The 19,773-nt window shown below is 35.1% G+C and overlaps 1 protein-coding gene and 1 long non-coding RNA gene across 2 annotated transcripts in view; one reads left to right on the top strand and one right to left on the bottom strand.

Annotated features, from left to right (window-relative positions):
• Positions 1–19,773, bottom strand: part of ROBO1 (roundabout guidance receptor 1) — a 1,210,998-nt gene that overhangs the window by 821,033 nt on the left and 370,192 nt on the right. The window lies entirely within an intron of this gene.
• Positions 8,973–19,773, top strand: part of LOC131383267 (uncharacterized) — a 28,872-nt gene continuing 18,071 nt past the window's right edge. The window contains exon 1 of the long non-coding RNA XR_009213162.1: positions 8,973–9,280. This is a non-coding gene — a long non-coding RNA (uncharacterized LOC131383267). The remainder of the gene's footprint in view (positions 9,281–19,773) is intronic.

Genomic DNA, 19,773 nt, shown 5'->3' with positions numbered 1-19,773 from the left:
AATAAAAAAAAAGAAATTTCTTTAGTAGTGAATGGTGAAATTTCTGGTGGAGATTTCTAGTGGAACTCATCGTCTTCTTCCCCACAAACTTTTTTCAGTTTATCACAGAGTAGCTACATTGCTATTGTATGGTAAACTGCTTAATTAAGTGATTCAGGATAACGGGCTGCCAAAGTGTCTTCAAATTATCCACTCATTCTCTCTTAATCCACTTCTCAAATATACAGTTTTATATCACAAAAACCTCCCACCCTCTGTTTCTGTTTTTCTCAGGCAAGAAAAAATGCTGTAACAAGGCTAGATATTTAAATGCTAGTAACTGTATGGATTCTTTTCTTTATGATAAAATCGAGAGATGAACCAAGACTACACTACTGTGAAGTCTGCTCAGCACTTTCTTGTATTAATTAAACAACAGCAAACCGACATAGAGTGTAAAATCTTAATGGAGAAAGTGTTAAACAGATGCAAGGAAAAAAAAAGTGGCTACTTGGGCAGGGATTTTGGACAAGTTATAGCAGTGATATATTCATCACCATATTTCCTCAGACACACTGTTCTACATCATTATGCTGTCCAAAACTAACTGAGTTCTAACACATAAATTTTTAACAGTTCTGTAACATAGGAACAATTTCAAATGGCAAATAATAGGTAGTTCCTAAGAAGGACTAAAGAACAGTAAAATTTGACATCGTTTCTTTTTCAAAGCCATTGTATTCTTAGGTGTAGTTTTACCCTATTTTGGGGGATAAATTTTTATGAGTTCAAATCTCTAATTTTAAAATCAAAGTCAATTGGAAAATAATGATTTTCCAGAAATAAACTACATAGTCAAATTTGTTGGATTACATGACTATCGTGAGAAAACCAAACAAAACAAAATGAAAAAAACATGATATAGACTCCATTTTTTCAGTATGAAAAATTCGTTAGAATCAAAAAGTTACATTGGAAATAATGATACAGGAGATGGTTGAAACCATCGTGATGGTATCATTTGGAGCCATTTCTCTATGGCAGAACCTGGGATGAATGCTGGATTTATTTCAGTTGAGTTATGTTCATCCTATTAGTTTACTCAGAGGCTCATAATATCTGTACACATTTAATTGCTATCACTCTTATAAAAATAAAATCAAAGTTGCTGTTGCTTTTCACGGTTTTGAAATCATGCTTCTGTAGAGTTTTAACCTTTCAATATGGAATGATTGAGAACGGATTACCTGAAAAATTGCTTTTCTATTCATGTGTATGACAGCTGAGTTCAGCTGTTTTCTTAAGCATCTATGGAACAGCTGAACACTTTCTCCTGGTTCCCAGATTTGAAGCTAAGGGACTTGAGGCAACAAAGTTGCACTGGAATGTATATGATCAACAAAGTTACACTGGAATGTATATGATCAAGGCATTTACTTTTCCTTCATCTGCTGCAGCTTTAAGTTGTTTGTGGGACAGTTATGGGTAAAAATCATCTATGCCTCCTGTCCTTTGTACATATGGGTGTATATGTTAATACAACTATATCCACCAAAATTGCATATTAGAGAACCAGTGCAGTACAAAATGGGTAAGCTCCAAATTTCAATCTTGTCTTAGAAACTTGACTAACTCTAAAGTTCTTATCTGTCATCTGGCAATTGTATTCACCCTGAGACAAGAAGCATAGCAATGTGAAGAAATGCAAGAAAACAAAGTTGCTTTTATGTGTTAAGAGTAGATAAGATGATTTGGTGCCATATACTGAAGGCCACTCATGTTCTGCCATCAGTTAAACCTGGTTTTCTGAACAATCAAGCATTAGCCAAATGGAAAGAGACATAGGATGAATAAGCCTGTGTTGCTTTAGTGCAAAGGACAGTGTTAATAATAATAATTATTTTGTCTATAATAATTTTATTGTCTATAAAGCATATACTTACCACGACCATTAAAAAACTAGATTATAATTAAATTACTGGAATTTGAAAAATATTTAGTAAATATTAAAAGGCTTCAGCTGGAATGTATCTTATTTTACAGAAATGGAGAAAACAAATAGATATGTGTAATCAAATTCATTTTTTAAGTTATTTTCTTGCAATAACTATTACAAAGTTTCTCTGGACCCTCCTTGCATTAAAAAATAATGTTTTTAATATATATACTAGCTATTCTTTCTTGCCTTGAATTGAACTCACTGCCCCATTGAAATTGTTTTTTAAAAAAATTTTCAAGTAGATAATTTACAAATATTAATATTATAAACATTATTTATTCCCCAAATATTACGTCACAAATGATGATGGGCATGCAACACTATAGCATTCTTCATAAAAGGAAATATAGAACACTTTCCAGAGTTTCACTCTGATGTACTATGCAGTTTTAAAGTGTAATGATATGGAGATCGTCCTCTCTGGTTCTATGAACTTTTCTAACGCAATGACTGAGATCTCTACCCTTCTGACTGCCACTGGTGCTCAGATGATTGCAAAATAAATGTTTGCTCTACAAAGAGGTCAGTGACAATTGTATGTTATGACATGCAGTTCTGCTCTTTTATCTGCAAGGAAGCACACTATGCTTTCTCTGATAGGGCCCAGTCATCTCTGTGGCTGCTCACTGACAAATCCTGTCAACTTGTCATGTTCCCCAGTTGTCTGTATTACACTGTGAGCTTCAGCCTGTGTTTTAGTGTATCTTGGTTACTAATCTTTGCCTGGAGGTAATTCTTTACTTTTTTATTTTACTTCATCATGAATCTATTGATTTTTGGTATTGACCCAATTATCTGATCAGCATTGCAAGAATATTTTCTCAATGGATAAAAAAAGGATGAGAAACAATAAAGACAAATTCTTTTGTAACTTTATATTGTGAATCAAACTCAGAAACTATTTTAACTTAGTGGATGTAATGTTTCTTTGCAAAAGAGATTTCTAAAAAATACATAAAATATGGTAGTTTGGGAAAGGGAGGAAAAGACAAAGAATAAAGGATGCAACAAATTGTTTTCAATAAAAAATGTATAAGCCAATAAATGGCTCCTAGATTTTCTAAACTAGTACTTTCAAAGAAGAGGAAAAAACTGTTTTGCAGTATTAAATTCTTGGGGAATTGTGTAGTGTATGATATTGCTAATAAAACGGCAAAATGAAACACAAAATTGGAAAAATAGCAATGGTAGTTATTTTTTTCTTTACAAATTTATTTCAAAGTATTTCAGGGCATCTCTGAAGAAACTTTCCTGAATAATTCTTATATTTCAAAGATTTCTGCAAGAAACACTTGACCTTTGGCCAGTGAGAGCAGAAAAGGAGGAGACAGTTGGAGATAAGCACAGAGGGTTCATTTGAGAATGTTGAGATGTGATGCTAAAAAAATAAAACAAGCCTGGGAACATAGTGTACCCAATCTCGAAAAAAAAAAAATCTCAAAAAAAAAAAAATTAGCCAGGCATGGTGGTACATGTCTGCAGTCCCATAGTCTCAGCTATCCAGGAGGCTGAGGTGAGATCTCTTGAGCCTGGAGGTCAATGCTAGTGAGCTGGGTGGTACCACTGCACTCCAGCCTGGGTGACAGAGAGAGATTCTGTCTCAAAAAAAGATAATAATAATAATAATAATACATCAAAACAGCAACAAAAAATGCATCCTGGCATATTTATGGAGGGATTTATTTCCCCCAAAAGCTAGAAGTTTTGTCAAACCTATAGGGAAGATATGCACTGTGTGTGTGGGTGTGTGTGTGTGTGTGTGTGTGTGTGTGTGTGTGTGTTTGGGGGTGTTGGTAGTGGCTGCATAAATGAATGGAACAGCCTAAACATAAGGTGTTTCAGCCACTGAAAGTTATTCCTGGAAAGGTATTCAGGTTTGCAAGCTCAAGGGCAAGAATACACTTCACTTTTGGAGCATTTACATACAGGTCCTGGAAATTTCCTGATTAAATTAGAGTTTTGTTAATGTGAGCCAATTCTTTTTTCTTTATATGTAACTCTTTTTTTTTTCCTTTCCACATAGTTTTAAAGAATTTAGTCTTCCAATCTGATAGGGAAGTAGAAACATGGAATTACCAACACATTTTCTTTTCCTTTTTCTTTCTTTTTCTTTTTTGAGGCAGAGTCTGGCTCTGTTGCCCAGGCTAGAGTACAGTGGCACAATCTTGGCTCACCGCAACCTCCGCCTCTTGGGTTCAAGCGATTCTTCTGCCTCAGCCTTCTGAGTAGCAGGGATTACAGGCACCAGCTACCATGCCTTGCTATTTTTTTTTTTTTTTTGTATTTTTAATAGAGATGGGGTTTCACCATGTTAGTCAGACTGGTCTCGAACTCCTGACCTCAGGTAATCCACTCACCGTGGCCTCCCAAAGTGCTGGGATTACAGGCCTGAGCCACCGCTCCCAGCCATCAACACATATCTTAAAACTTGACTTTGCAGAATAGAAGACATTGTAATAGCCATTCAGAGGTAGCAATAAATGGATGATGTACATAAACTCACAGTCTTGGGGCCTTGTCTTGTGAAAGAATACCAGAAACTTTATTTTCCGATAATATAATCCTGTGTATAATGCAATGCTGCCTCTATAAACGTTGCAAAAAGAATACATGATACAAATTTATGACATTTCTTGTGTATAGTTCCATTTGTATAAACCCGAAGAATAGATACTGCTTTCTTAGTAAAATTATCTTTAAGTCATTATTGCTTACCTTATTTAATTTAGACAATAATTTTCTTTCTATGTTCTTCCCTGCTTAAACTCTTATTTAACAGGTGTTATTTTAGTGGGTATGAGCCCTTTTCTTAGTAGATTCTTCTTTGTACTGGGGTTTTTTTCTTAGTTTCTAAATGTGTTTGTTTAGAAAAGATAGAAGTATTCATGATTTCTTATTCATAAATATTTTATAAAGTAATGAAATAGGTATTGGTTACAATCTCTGATTTATTGCTAAATTATTACATATTATTATATACTTCAAAAATTGAGGATGATAAAAATAAGCACATTTTACAAACCAAAATGAAATAACATAATTTGATGTATAGTGAAATTACTGTACTTCTGTAAACAATGGTCTCTTCTAAGTCTTACTTTCCTTGCCATATGATCGTGGGTTCTATAAACTAGACACTTATTTTTTCTTAACAAAATTAAATAAATCTAAAGGTTCAATCCTATGTCTATGGTCCAGTTTTTTAATTCAATTAAATGTCTACCTTAAAAAATTGTTTATTAAAAAAATTGGGTTAGCTGGGAGTGGTGGTACATGCCTGTAATCCCAGCTACTCAGGAGGCTGAGAGGCAGGAGATTCACTTGAACCCGGGAGGCTGAGGTTGTGGTGAGCTGAGATCATGCATTGCACTCCAGTCTGGGCAACAAGAGTGAAACTCTGTCTCAAAAAAATAAATAAATAAACAAAAATAAAAATAAAAAATTGGGAGAAGCCCAAAAAAGAACGCAAAAATAAGCAGAGATTACATATAATCTCAACACTGAAGGAAAAGTTTTCTTTATTTGGTGCCTATCCTTTTAATTGAATTTCTCTTTATATATTATTTAATGAATATTCATTGAATAAATGTATTTTTTAAGAATTTTTACTAGAGCTGGGGAAAGAAACAATAACAAAATAGACACATTTCTTGCCTTCTTGGAGTTTATATTTTATTGGTGCAGAAATAAACATATAAATAAATATATGATATAAAGTTAGACACTAGTAAATGCTGTAAGAACAGGATTAGAAAATTGAGAGTGATATGGTGTGCAGCTCTTGAGAAGGTCTTTATCAGTTCTTGTCTTTGAATCATACTACACATAAATCTGTACAGCCTCTCTTTTCCCACCAGATGTGATATTTTAAGCTGTTTTCTATGCCACTGTTTTTTGAACCTTGCTTGTAATGATAGAAAATAATTAAGTTTTAAAGGATCTACTATACTTACTTATTTTTCTATATTTTATAGACTTTCTTTTTTCAATAACAAATATTTCAATGGATATCTTTGTACATAAATGTTTTTCCAAGAGCAAAACCATATTCAATACCTTTTATATATTCCAAAATAACTTACTTAAATGATATACCAACTTCTCATATTTGATTGGTATTTTGAAGTGTCCATTTATTCAAGAAAATACACATTGAGTTTCTGTGATGCATCAGGCATTCTAGGTTATGTTGAAAATGATACAAAAAGTCTCCTTCGTGAATTCATGATTTTAAGAAACAGGAAAAATTATAAATAGATGCAAAAAGTTGAATAAACATGAGAATAAATTGGTAAGCTCTAGTTACAGAAAACATGTAAGAAAATAAAATATTTGAAGACATTAAAGTGTCTCAAGAACATAAATGCAATCTATTTTGAAGTGGAAGTTTGTCTTTAATGACCAATGAAATATTTTTATGCATTCAGAAGTCCATGAATAGAATATGACCAAAAAAAAGATTTATAAAGTCTTTGATATAGGCAAAAAAATATATACATTCCCATAGGCATTCAGGTCTATACCAAAAGCTGTAACTTGATATTCTTTGGAAATTAAAATTTGATTGAGATTTTTACTTTGGCTTTTATTACTGCTATTTTAATTATATTCTACAACTCTCCATTCATTAGGAAATTGAAGATCTCTGTAAATATATTTCACAAATTCCCCCAAAAGAATATCTGATAAGTTGAATATGAGCTGTCCATCATAACTTCCTCATTTTTGGGAATCCATTTATCTGTGTCTCAAGCAAAATTACCTTAGTTGAGAATGTCTCAGTAAATTGTCTCAGCTTTTCTCACTGAAACTCTTCATTGCAAAGGTCTGCGCCCATGACTCAATTTTGTGTTTCCCAAAGATTTATTTGAATAGGAAAAGTTTGAAACCCATGAGTCTAAGTTCCCATGCAGCTCCCTATTTTGTTGCTTTTTGGCATTGGAGATCACCACAGAAATCATAATATAGGATATCTTATAGCTCAGTCACCTCTTAGAAAGTCAATTCATTTAAAACTATAAAATTGAATTTCTACATTAAGAACAACTGGTTTATCACAATTGCTGCATTCTTACCATCTCACCTCAACCTTCAATTTTTTTCCAAGCATTATTTGCACATATATATATATTCATTTTGAGACTTTTAAAAATATGGCCCCTAAGCTTACTGAGAAACTGAGGTATGGGATTTCCCACAGCAGGATAGTTCTCTGAGGAAGTTTTGTGCAATAGAAAGAACACTGAATTAGAAGTCTAAAAACTTTGATTATAGAACTGTGTCTGTAAATTATTAACTGAGTGAATGTTTCTGACCAAGTCATTTAACTGTTTAGCATATCAGTTTCTTCATCTTTAAATGGAAGTGGTTATGTCCATCCTTGCAATAATGGGATGTATTTTCATGTAATGAACATAAAATATAGACTTTCAGGCAAAACACGCAAAAAGTTGTAATAAATTGTACGTACTATAGTGATTAGATTCAAGCACAATGTGTGGGATAAATCTAATCAATATTGGACTTTGGAGGGTAATGAATTCCTTCTTCAGTACTCTCCAAGGGGGACAAAGGTTTGGACTTCATGGTAAAAATAAAAACAAAAACAAAACAAATGAAAAAAAAAAAACAAAGCATTGAGGCAACCTGTATGTCCAGGGAAAATACGGTCAGTAAGACCAATCATTTATTATCTCAGAATAGTGTAAGTGTCAGACCTATAGACATGCCTTTTCTGAATCATAAGAAGGAGAAAACAAGAGATTAAAGGAGAAAGAGGAAGAAGAAAGAAAGGAAGGAAGGAAGGAAGGAAGGAAGGAAGGAAGGAAGGAAGGAAGGAGGGAGGGAGGGAGGGAGAGAGGGAGGGAAGGAAGGGAAGGGAAGGGAAAGAAGGGAAGGGAAAGAAAGAAAGAAAAAGAAAGAAAGAGAAAGAAAGAAAGGAAAGGGAAAGAAGGGAAAGAAAGGAAAGAAGAAAGAGAAGCAAAAGAGGGATACAGGTCCAGTAATAGTTTGGTACTGGGAAATTCGGTTGGCAGCAGAGCAAGTGAAACCTCTGATTGTTCCAGCCTGTGCTGCTTGCAGTCCCCATTGATCTCTCCACCACAGCTTTCCAACTTCCACTCAAATCAGTAAAGCAGAACACTAAACAGGCCAAAGTATGACTAAAACAAAAGTCGTAAGATTAGCAATTAGCTTCAAGGTTACTTTGAATCTTCTTCTTTTACTGGAGGAATTTCCAGTAAAATAAGTTTATTGGCATGCCTTTTCTGAACATTCAGCAACATTTTAAAAGGAGCATTTCCTCTCTCTAAACTGATTCCTAGGTCCATTTCTATGTATCTTTTTGAAGATAAATATAGACAGATATAGGACTTCTAAAGTTCTACTTTTAAAGTTCTAAGCTTTACACATGTGCACACGCACACACACACACTTCCACCTGTGATGACCTATAGGGTGATAAACTGTAGAAAAGACATTGACTATTCTTGCCAGTTAGTTCAGAGGCAGGCAAACATCAAATTCATAATCCTATCCTGTAACACGAGACATATTCAGTCCTAAAGACTAAAATAGTGGTTTTCGATATTTCTTAAATACACAGACATATTTAATGATCAAATTGTGGAGGTATTGCATTTCCATACAGAGTGAATAAACAAGTTAGTGGCTCTAGACAGTAATATATTTATCAACCACCAATTGTAAAGTACCAACTTTTAAGTTATTCTAATCAGAGTCTCTGTAATATTTGCTATTTCTAATTTTATTTTCTTGTTACCCTCAGAACAAAGTGCTAAGATGCAAGGAATTTTATTACATAGCTAGCATTTGAATATCAACAAATTTTAGCAACATATTTGAACTTCATGTTAAATTACACACACGGCCTTCGGATCTATCTGCTCAAAGTCTTTACAAGTCCCAGGAATTGTAAGAGTTAACTAGAAAAAGCCAAACAAAACTCTTGCAATAACATCTACAACAATATTGCAGATGTGTGGAGCTTACAGAATATGGAGCCCATTTACTTTGCATTCACATTTAATGTGCAAAATTATTTTTAAGTTCTAAAGCAACGTCTTGGAAATGCTAAGAACTGCAAAGCTACGCAGACCCTGATGCATTCCTAAATATAATGAAGAAAAAACAGAAATGCACCAAGAATTAAAAACCTTGGTTACTCACGATTCTTTTCACCTTTCCACCTTGACCCAGCTTTCGTTCTGTCCGAGACACCCACAGGAGAAGCTATCTCAGCCATCGAGAGCAGCAGCATCAGTAACAGCACAGCCATGCCAGGTAAAAATAACCTCTGTCGAGAGTTCTGTCACAGACGAACCTGAAGGCTCTTACTGGGAATAGAAACCTGGAGCCAATCCTGTCATTTTATTCAGCATTAATGCAAAGATGCTGTTTTTCCCGTAAATTTTTAAAAAGCAGGTATATTCTCATCAAGGCTTCTATTTGAATTATGCAGGCCACGTTAAGAAAATTAGAAGAGGTGTAATACCTTCCTTTATATATAAGCACAAATGCCAGGAGAGAGAAGCTGACAGTTTTCTCTGGTCTTTCTGCAGCTACTAGTTCCTAACCTGCTCCTGCCATCTCCCACTTCTTCCATAGGTTTGTCAACATTTCACGTAACATGATAATAAGGAAAAGCTGTGATTTCAGCATTTTCCCATCTATCCATTCTGTGCACAGATTATAGTACTTGACAAAATTGAGTATTTAATTTTGGCACTGCAAACACACCTCACTTCATTTCAAACAGAGGTGGTTGTTAAGGAAGGAAAAAAATCCCACTTGTTCACAGAGCTGTAACATCTTGGAGAAAGGATTAGATGTATAAATATCTGCTGCTAAGACATGATAAAAATGCCTCTAGAAAAGGGGGTGGTAAACAATCATCTTTCTTACTTAGCTTGTACTGTGGGATTTCTGTATTCAGAGAATACTGTATAAAGACAGTATGCCAAAAATATTCCAAATTCATGAAGCAGGCAAAATGTAATGTACATTAACATTCAAGGATCATCTGCAATGCATCATAAACACTGGTTGCCTTGTAAATACATGTTGGTATATTCCATCTCTCCTGTTTTCTGGAGAATGATTTTATTGCCTCATGAGCTGATTTTTTTTTCTTTTCTTTTTTTTTTTTAGCAAATCAGAATTATCTGCTTTACAATGAAGTGTACTTCCCATGGGCAAATGGAAATATTGTATTGATTATATTGGAACTATACCAGAACAACATTAGTTTACTTTCTGTTTGGGACCAAATTTATTAACTTTTTAATAAAATATTGTTATGCTTCCAAGAACATTATAGAACAATAATATATACATATTTCTTTTAACAAGCCCATAAAGTTATTTACAGATATTACTAAACACATAATATTCTACAACCTGAGCTATTTCTACACTTAAAGAGCTCACATGGCTTCCAAAATATATTTAAAAAACATGTAACTGATAACGTGCTGTTTACTGTTAGCTCCCTGTTCTGCAGCAGAGTGAAAATAAAGTAGGGTCAAGAGCCAAACAGGTAGAATAAATGAGTGAAACAGGCTGGGTACAAGGCGAGAGGGATAGGATGGAGATTGTGGCCAGGTGCAGAGAAAGTTCTGTGAAAAGAGTAAGCTCAAGAGCCAAATAGGTAACATAAATGAGTGAAACAGGCTGGGTATAAGGCAAGAGGGATAGGAGGAGATTGTGGTCAGGTGCAGAGAAAGTTCTGTGAAAAGAGTAAGCTCAAGAGCCAAATAGGTAACATAACTGAGTGAAATAGGCTGGGTATAAGGCAAGAGGGATAGGAGGAGATTGTGGTCAGGTGTGGAGAACACTCTGTGAATGGTGGCAGCTGCCAGTAGACTTCAGTTGAATGTTACCATATGGGTTACAGATTCAGGATTGCTAGATGTTTCGATTTCAAGGAGAAGCTAGAAATTGCAATTATTATGAGAAATCTCCTAATTTTTAAGGAAAAAAGAACATAATTTCAAACTTCTCAACTAGGCATAAAAGGCAGACCATTCTGAATCTGTTTCCAACTTATTTTTTGCCGAATTTTTGATTAAAAATATGCTTTAAATGCTTATATCTGAAATTTTATTTATGGCAAAGATCCATAAAGTGAGCTTAGTGGGAGAGACATGTATAAAGAATTTTTTATCTGCCAGGATAAATTCAATGAAAACCCATATACTGTTTTTATGAAATCACAGAGGAGAAAATATCTGACTACCCAAGGGCATCAGGGAAGGCTTTTTATTTTTCTTCATTCCTTCTAGGAGCAATAAAACCTAATCATACCAAGAAACTTTCCATTTTCCAAAAAAGCATGAACTTCCAGTCTGTCAGACCTTTTTATTTACTTTCTCCTCGAAATACCTTTTTCCCATTTCTACTTTATATACTCCTAATAATGTATAATAGCTGAAGAGAGGTTTATCTTCTCAGAGTTCCCCAGGAGTTATCATTAATTTTTCTTAGGACTTATTCACCTGGAAGTAGAGAACTTCACACATTATATTGAGTCTCTCTCTCTCCCCTCTCTTTCTCTTTCTCTTTTTCTCTGTGTGTGTATGTGTGTGTGTGTCTTCAACATTGGGTATACAGCTCATTGTGGGCTTCGCTTTATTATATTTTCTTTATATTCCTAAATTCAGTTATGATTGCTGTATATGAAAGAAAATGGTCAAAAGTTTGTTGAACTGATGGTACATTTTACTGTTACAGATATTAATTTGAGTTGATACATTTTAACATTAAAATATGACTCTTTAAAAAACAACTAGGATAACTTCGTCCATCCTCTGGGTATAATATTTATTTATATGTTGTCCTTTGTTTTCCTTGTTAATTACTATTAGAAGATGTTATAGATAAAGAAACCTCATTACATTTATTCCTTTTTAGTTTGAGACAATCATAATCATCAAATAAAAGCAACACTTTAGTCTGCTATAATCCATGCTACACTAGTAAAAGCTCAAAGCTTATATTCAGTATTAATTTTAGGTCATAAGTATTGAGAGATCATAAAGAGAGAACCATTATACATATGGGAAGCTGGATCTAGAAATACATTCTAAGACTAGCTTTCAAATCTGCAACTTTTTTAACATAAAGTACTGAAGATTATCAGCAGATGGGTGTAGTCTGATCTAAAATTATGAATTGGTTCAAAGCCAGTTATTTGGCAGTCACATCCTAAATTGCACATGTCCAAAGCTATTTCAACTTAAAACATTAAGCAGGCAAACTGCATGTCTGCACTCTCTCTTCCTTCTTGTTCCAAGTAGTTGTCCCACTTGGCTGTGCAAACTCACTCTGGTCTGAGCCCATGGAGTTGAGCAATCTCATTCTTCCTAAGTGAAACTGATCAGTACCATCATGTCACTAACCATATAAATACATCCTGACTCATGGAAGTTAATGTGAGTAGTCGAAAGCCTTCTGCCATTCATTCATTCAACAAATATTTTCTGAGCACCTAACATGCGCATCTTTATACCATATTTTGTAGAACAACTGCAAGGAATTGCAGTGAAACAATAGATGAAGTCCCTGCCTTCATAGAGCTGATATTCTAGTGAGTAGGAATGGACACTATATAATAACATCTTACTTTTAAACACATACTTTTAAATTGCATCTGCAATAAAGTTAAAGAGAAGATTTCCAGAGATTATAACCACAGGACTTAATTTAAAGGTTCTTTGAGAAAGTGATGCGTAAGCAGAGAAAGGAAGAATAAATAAGTACATGTGCGGCAAAAGCGGGACAAGCAGAAAATGGGTGTAGTCAGACAGGAAGCTTATACAAAAATTCCTCAGGCATAAAAGAGCTTGTCACATATTAGGATGAAAGTATAGCTAGAAATATGGGTAGAGACCTTTTCAATTCAGGCCCTGGAAGGTATGTTAAGAGTTCTGAACTTCATTCTGTGGTTTTAAGAAGCAGTAGATTTTTGCATTAAAAGGTTACTCTTCTTTCAATAGAGAGAGTAAGTTAGAAAGTGTCAAAGTGGAAGCAGGAAGACCAGTTAGAAGACCATCTGATTATTTAGGTGAAAAATGTATACTAGCAATGATAGAAATAAAGAAAAAGAAATGGAAAATGAATAGATTAGAAACATTTTCTGGAGGCAGAAGCTTTGATGTTGGTTGGTGAATTACACATAGAAAGTGAGTAAAAAGGAGTTTCAAGGTTGCAGCTAGGTTTCTGGGATAAACATTTATCTCGAGGTAGAAATATTTAAGCAAATTTGGAGATCAAGGATGAAAATAACTTAATGTTCCTGTCATTGGTAAATAACTAAAAAATGTCACTATCACTTCAGACTAGATAGAGAAGAAATGCTGAGTGTTGGGTAAGAAAGAAAACAAATACATACCAACAGAAAAAAATAACACTTCAAATCTCGTAAGAATCAGCCTATTTGTCTACATTCTCATGTAAGGAATATTTGAATTAAATAGAACCACAATAGCTACAAAATGGTGAATGCATTTACAGAGGTAAGAGTTGTTAACTAGAAAACTAGTTAAGGACTATTGCAGCAGTCCAGGCAAGAGATGGTAAATGGTTTAGAGTTGTAGTAGAGATACAAAGAAGTATAGATATGAAAGAGGTAAAATTGGGCAGGGTTCTATGTCTCATGCCTGTAATTCTGGCACTTTGAGGCTGAGGCAGGAGGATAGATTGAGACTAGAAGTTCAAAACCAGCCTGGGCAACATAGTAAAACCCCATCTCTACAAAAAAATACAAAAAAGAAAAAAAAATTAGCCAGGTGTGAGGGCACACGCCTCTAGGGAGGCTGATGTGGGACGATTGTTTGAGCTCCAGGAGGTCACGGTGCAGTGAGCCATGATCATGCCACTGCACTCCAGCCTGGGTGAGAGAGTGAAACTCGTTAAAAACAAACAAACAAACAAACAAACAAAAAACCGAAAGAAAGAAAAGAAAAAAGACAAGACAAGACAAGAAAGGGGTAAAATTGATAAACTTGGTGTTGCTTTGGTTGGAAAATATGCAACCATAGCTATTATTTATAGACAGTAATACTCATCCATGTGTACCACTGGTTGTTACTACTTGATGTGAGGCATCTCCATACCACATTTTGTAGAATAATGTACTTGTCTGGAATATAATATTCTGAGCATAGCTACAGATGTTAAAAGGATACATTTATCCCTACGGCACTCTGCAAGTGGCTTACACAAACATTACCTCTATTAATCCTGAAATCACTTTTGTGAAGTTAGGCTGATCATTCATACTTTCTCAGTTAAAACAGTAACAATAACAAACAAACTCTGACGTTTGAGAGGATAAAATACTTTTCCAACATTAAATACCTAGATAAAAAAATTAGCAGAACTCGCATGATGGTTTTAAAATATTTCCACAAATATGTTGATACTCCCTCCTTCAAGAAGTGGATCTTAATTTCCATCCTCTTGATTGTGGACTGAGATTCTATTGAGAAGGGGGTGGAAATGATGGTGTGATTCTAAGTCTAGATTGTAAAAGACATTGGGATTTTCTTTCTGCTCTCATTCTCTGTCTTTTTGATCATTCACCCTGGGGAAGCCAGCCACCACATTGTGAGAAATCCGTTGCAGCCTGTGTAGAGGCTTGCATGGCAAGAAAGTGAGGGTTAGTCCACTAACCAGCAGGGAACTGAGGTTTGCTAACAATCATATCAGTGAGTTGATGGACTAAGATGACTACAGACCTGGCTTACAGCTTGACCATAACTTTAATGAAAGACCCTGAGCCAGAACCTCTCAGCTAAGCTACTTCTAGATTCCTGATCCTCTGAAACGATACGAGATAATAGTTATTTGTTGTTTTAAGCTGCTGAATTTGGGGGTAATTTATTACACAGCCATAGATAACTGCTATAGTCTGGATCACAAGTAACTGCTTATTCTCTTTTCATCCCAACTACTTCCAAAACCATGGTTATAATTTCCGCATCAGCTGGAGGCCATGACTGCAATTATAACTTTAATCAACATCACTGTCGAATCTCTTTTACATCAGTAAGGTCAAGTCAAAATGTATTATTATGGGGGACACCAATTTGCATAATTGCATTCTAATCAATCCTATAGATTTGTTTTGTTGGATTAGAGAAGCATTTCTGTGTGTTTTTAAGTGAGACATTTAGCTCCCAGGTCTCATAGTTCCTAATACTTCCTGATTTTCTACTCCAGCCAGGCGGTTATGCATGTTTAAGTTATGGTTCTGGTTTTAGAATGTATTATGACCAGATTATTGCAAAAATGCCATCACTATCTCACATAAAATGGCCTCTTCATAGGGTATATAACCCTATGAAGCCCCTAGCACAGCACTGGACACATTGTAGACCCTCAAGCAATATACAAGTGATTCTCTGATATGATATTCACCTAGAATGAACATCAGCATGGTGGAATAAACACTATGAAATGTGTTTTCTTGTGCTTTTACTGTTTTTACTTTCTCCAAGAAGCTCTATATTTATCTCTGGTACCTGCACTGGCACTGCTGCATTTCTTTTTATGGCTTATGAAACAGAATTTCCCACTCCTTAGAAGTCTTCCATTGATTGTTATTTTGGTATCATATTAGTGTAATCAATAGTATTATAGCACATTAGAGATGAACAAGAACTTAAATCTCAATTGCAATTACTTTTCTATCTCCCAAATTGGATTCAGCAGATTTGATGTATAAGGATATATGTGGCCTGAAAATAATTTTGTAAAAATGAATTTATTGTGTCCCTAATGCCATGATCAATGAAAAAATCTTTAGCCATGATTTCCTCCCACTCTTTCCACCATTCATTATAACAGCTATTTATATATAGTCTAATAATTATTTAATTGGATGAATAAATTAACAAGCAAAAATAAAGCAAACTGTTTTATGCAAATAACATTAACACTGTTTATTTAAATTGGGCACTAAGGTGTAAAACAGGCTACTAGCAGGGACAAAATTCTTTTAGTAACCATACACGAGAAAGATAGATACATACATAGACGGATAGATGAATTGGAACACTGTGTTGAGTGCTAAACAGATATTAGATATAACCATGCCCACAAATTCATGATCATGCTGACCAGATAGCAAGAAAACTTACAAAGATAAATAAAATACAAATAAATCAGATTCTAAAAAATTAAATAAATACTGAATTCTAAGAGGGCTTGGGGGATGTATTAGATCAGAGGTGTGTGAGAAGTTCTGATTCAAGTGGAACTCAAAGTCCCCATTTGCCAAGGATGAATGATGACTAGTTTTAGGATCTTCAGTCCAGGAGTGAAAAGATCAGGAAAAAGACCTACACGTGCATTTGCAAGGCTGTGTCCAGATGGCCATGTGCGGCTGGATCAGACAGCATTTGTAGAGAAGTCCGTAGTGAAAGATAGGTTAGTTTTACATATTGCAGGACAGTGATTTGAGGGGTATGGAGTTGAGTCTAAGAGCAATGGGAAAATGGTACAAGTTTTGAGCAAGTTTGAGAGAGAGGGAGAAACCAGCCACTATGATAAATGGAAAGAACAGTGCAGTATCAGCAAACTGATAGGTGCTTAATGCTTAATTAGACAAAGAAGATGATCCCTTGGTCATGTATTTAATTAGCCCCTCTTATACACTGGAGTCACTCCCGCTGGAGTATCACAGGTGTCCCTCCCTTGAGTATGACATAGTCCAGCCTCCAGAAAGTGATGAGTCAGTTTTTTAAGCAGAGCCGTGGGTTGTGTCTGTGTAAAAGAAAAGCTACACATTTGACATGTTGAGAAACTAAAGGGTGGTGATAGCTCAGCTTGTAACTGGTGAAAACCACTGTCAGGATCGCTCCCTTTTCCTCCTGCATGCAGAATTCTCCTTAATGTGAAAAAGCCTTATTTTGAATTCTAAGTCTAATTTACTACAGAAAGATGCTATGAGAGGGTTTGGGCCCTCTGATGACAGGAACTGATGTTCATCCTGCCACTTCCCTGAAAAAGTAATTTGAAAAGGAGACTGCAGAGATTTGATACATAGGAGTCTCATTAACAAACCCTAGTCATAAACCATAAGCCATAAGCAAAGTATATCTAGCCTTTGGGTTTGAATATTACTGATTTGGATTTTTATTAAATAGAGTAATTTTAAGGAAAACTAACTGTTTGAAGCATTTGGAATCTGACCTTAACATCATTTCATCAGGTAAAAATATGTGCATAAGGTATACATATGATATACGGTGTCTCTAGGAATTTTATTTCTCATCTATGAAATTTACTTCTGGCTCTCTAATAAGCTATTGGAAAACCTGATGGCATTAACAGAAAATGAAGTCTTTTGCTAGAACTTAAATAGAAATAACTGTGATGCTAGAAAGTGCTACTTTGTCTGACATATAATTTGATTTAATCCAGTCTATGAGTATCATTATATTCCTATCTGAACAGGTGTTTCAGAATTCATGAGATTCTGCATTTTTAGAACAGTAAAAGTCAGATACCTAATTTTATCATGGACAGGAAAAATTAAAACATTTATGTACAGAGGAATATTAAATAACCAGTATTTGTGAAAAAAGAATGCTTTATTCAATTTAATTTTCTGGTTAAATGAGAGTGAACTAGAGAATCTTGAATCCATGTTAGTAAAACCTTCCTCCAATACATTTCTTACCAATGAATACATAGTCTTCCATATCAAATTTAGTGTTTCATTAATAAATGTGGCTTTTGTGCTATCTGAATTTCATCAACGTTATTTTCTAGGACGTGAGTGTGGCCATTGATCAGGATAACATATCCCCGTGAAAGTGAAAGGTTTAAGGTAGTGTTTGCAAAGATGACTGCAATAGTTCCTGTCATCCCAAATGTCCATTTATGTGTGACTTTGTTTTTTTTTTTTTTTTTTTTTTGAGACGGAGTCTCGCTCTGTTGCCCAGGCTGGAGTGCAGTGGCGCAATCTCGGCTCACTGCAAGCTCCACCTCCCGGGTTCACGCCATTGTCCTGCCTCAGCCTCTCCGAGTAGCTGGGACTACAGGCGCCCGCCACCACGCCCGGCTAATTTTTTTTTTTTTGTATTTTTAGTAGAGACGGAGTTTCACCGTGGTCTCGATCTCCTGACCTCGTGATCCGCCCGCCTCGTCCTCCCAAAGTGCTGGGATTACAAGCGTGAGCCACCGCGCCCGGCCTATGTGTGACTTTGGTGATTCTCCCATGAAGAGGTAGAGTCTCTTTCAACACTACTTGAATCTGAGTTAGCTTTATTATTTGTTTTGACCAACAGAATGCAGTGAAAGCAATGCACCTGACTTTTGAGGTTGGATCTTAAAAGAACCCATTAAAAATTAAAAAATAACAGATGCTGGTGAGCTTGCAGAGAAAAGGGAATGCTTAGTGATGAGAATGTAAATAAGTTCAGCCACTGTGGAAAGCAGTGGACAATTCCTCAAAGAACTTAAAACAGTTACCATTTGACCCAGAAATCTCATGACTGAGTATAGATCCAAAAGAATACAAATTGTTCTACCATAAAGACACATGAGTGCTTCTATTAATCACAGCACTATTCACAAGAGCAAAGAAATGGAATCAACCTAAATGTCCATCATTGGTAGGCTGGATAAACAAAATGTGGTACATATACACCATGGAATACTATGCAGCCATAAAAAAGAAATAGAGAATGTCCTTTGCAACAACATGGACGGATCTGGAAGCTATCGTCCTTAGAAAAGTCACGCAGAAATAGAAAATGAAATACATAAGTGAGAGCTTTACACTGAGAACATATGGACACAAAGAAGGGAACAGTTAACACTGTGACCCAACTGAGGTTGGAGGGTGGGAGAAGGATGAGGATTTAAAACTACCTATTGGGTACTATGCTTACTAGCTGTGTAATAAAATAATCTGTATAATAAACCCCCATGACACACAACTTATCTATATAACAAACCTGCACATGTACCCTCATTCTAAAATAAAAGTTAAAAGAAAAAAGAGAGACCTTGCAGCATCTGCCTTTGCTCCAGTGGAAATCTGCCCAGAGACTGCCACAAAAGGAATGTGTTATATACCAGGGCAGGGTGAGAGGCCGTGTGGAGAAGAACGCAGGCACAGGAGCTGACAGCACCAGGTGCCAGATGTGAGCAAAGCAACAATGGACTTTCCAACCCAAATCATAGCAGCAGTCTATTTTCTGCAATAGGACTACTTAGCTCAAGTCCATACAAGCTCAGCTCTGTGTCTTAGCTTCTTTTTGCCTTAGTTTCCTGCTCTGTGAAATCAGGGTAACAATACTATCTGATATGTTGGGTAATTGACAATATTAAATGCAGGAATGCAAACAGATACATTAAAATATTGCTGATGGTAAAGCATGCTCTAATAAAATGAATAAAATGTTAGTGACTAATGTTGTTGTTGCTGTTGCTGCATTTTTAATTATTTATCTTTTACAGAAAAGGAAACCAAGATTCAATGAAACTAAATATTTTGCACAAAACCACATAGCTATGAAACTAGGATTCAGGGTCATATTTATTTGTTCCCGAGTCCAAGTGATTAACCACTGTACATTTTTGTATCCATTCTGCAACTCTGATTTATTCAGGGATAGTTGTGTGGCATTAATTGTGGCCAATGAGTTAAAATGTATATTCTATACATAAAAATATATATTTTAATGTATTATAGATAAAAATATTTTTGATTATATATTTTATGTATTATATCATATACAATACATATTTTATGTATTATA

This window comes from Hylobates moloch, unplaced genomic scaffold (assembly GCF_009828535.3).
Source record: "Hylobates moloch isolate HMO894 unplaced genomic scaffold, HMol_V3 SCAFFOLD_4, whole genome shotgun sequence".
Classification (NCBI taxonomy): Eukaryota; Metazoa; Chordata; class Mammalia; order Primates; family Hylobatidae; genus Hylobates; species Hylobates moloch.
This window is presented reverse-complemented; position numbering and strand designations above follow the sequence as displayed.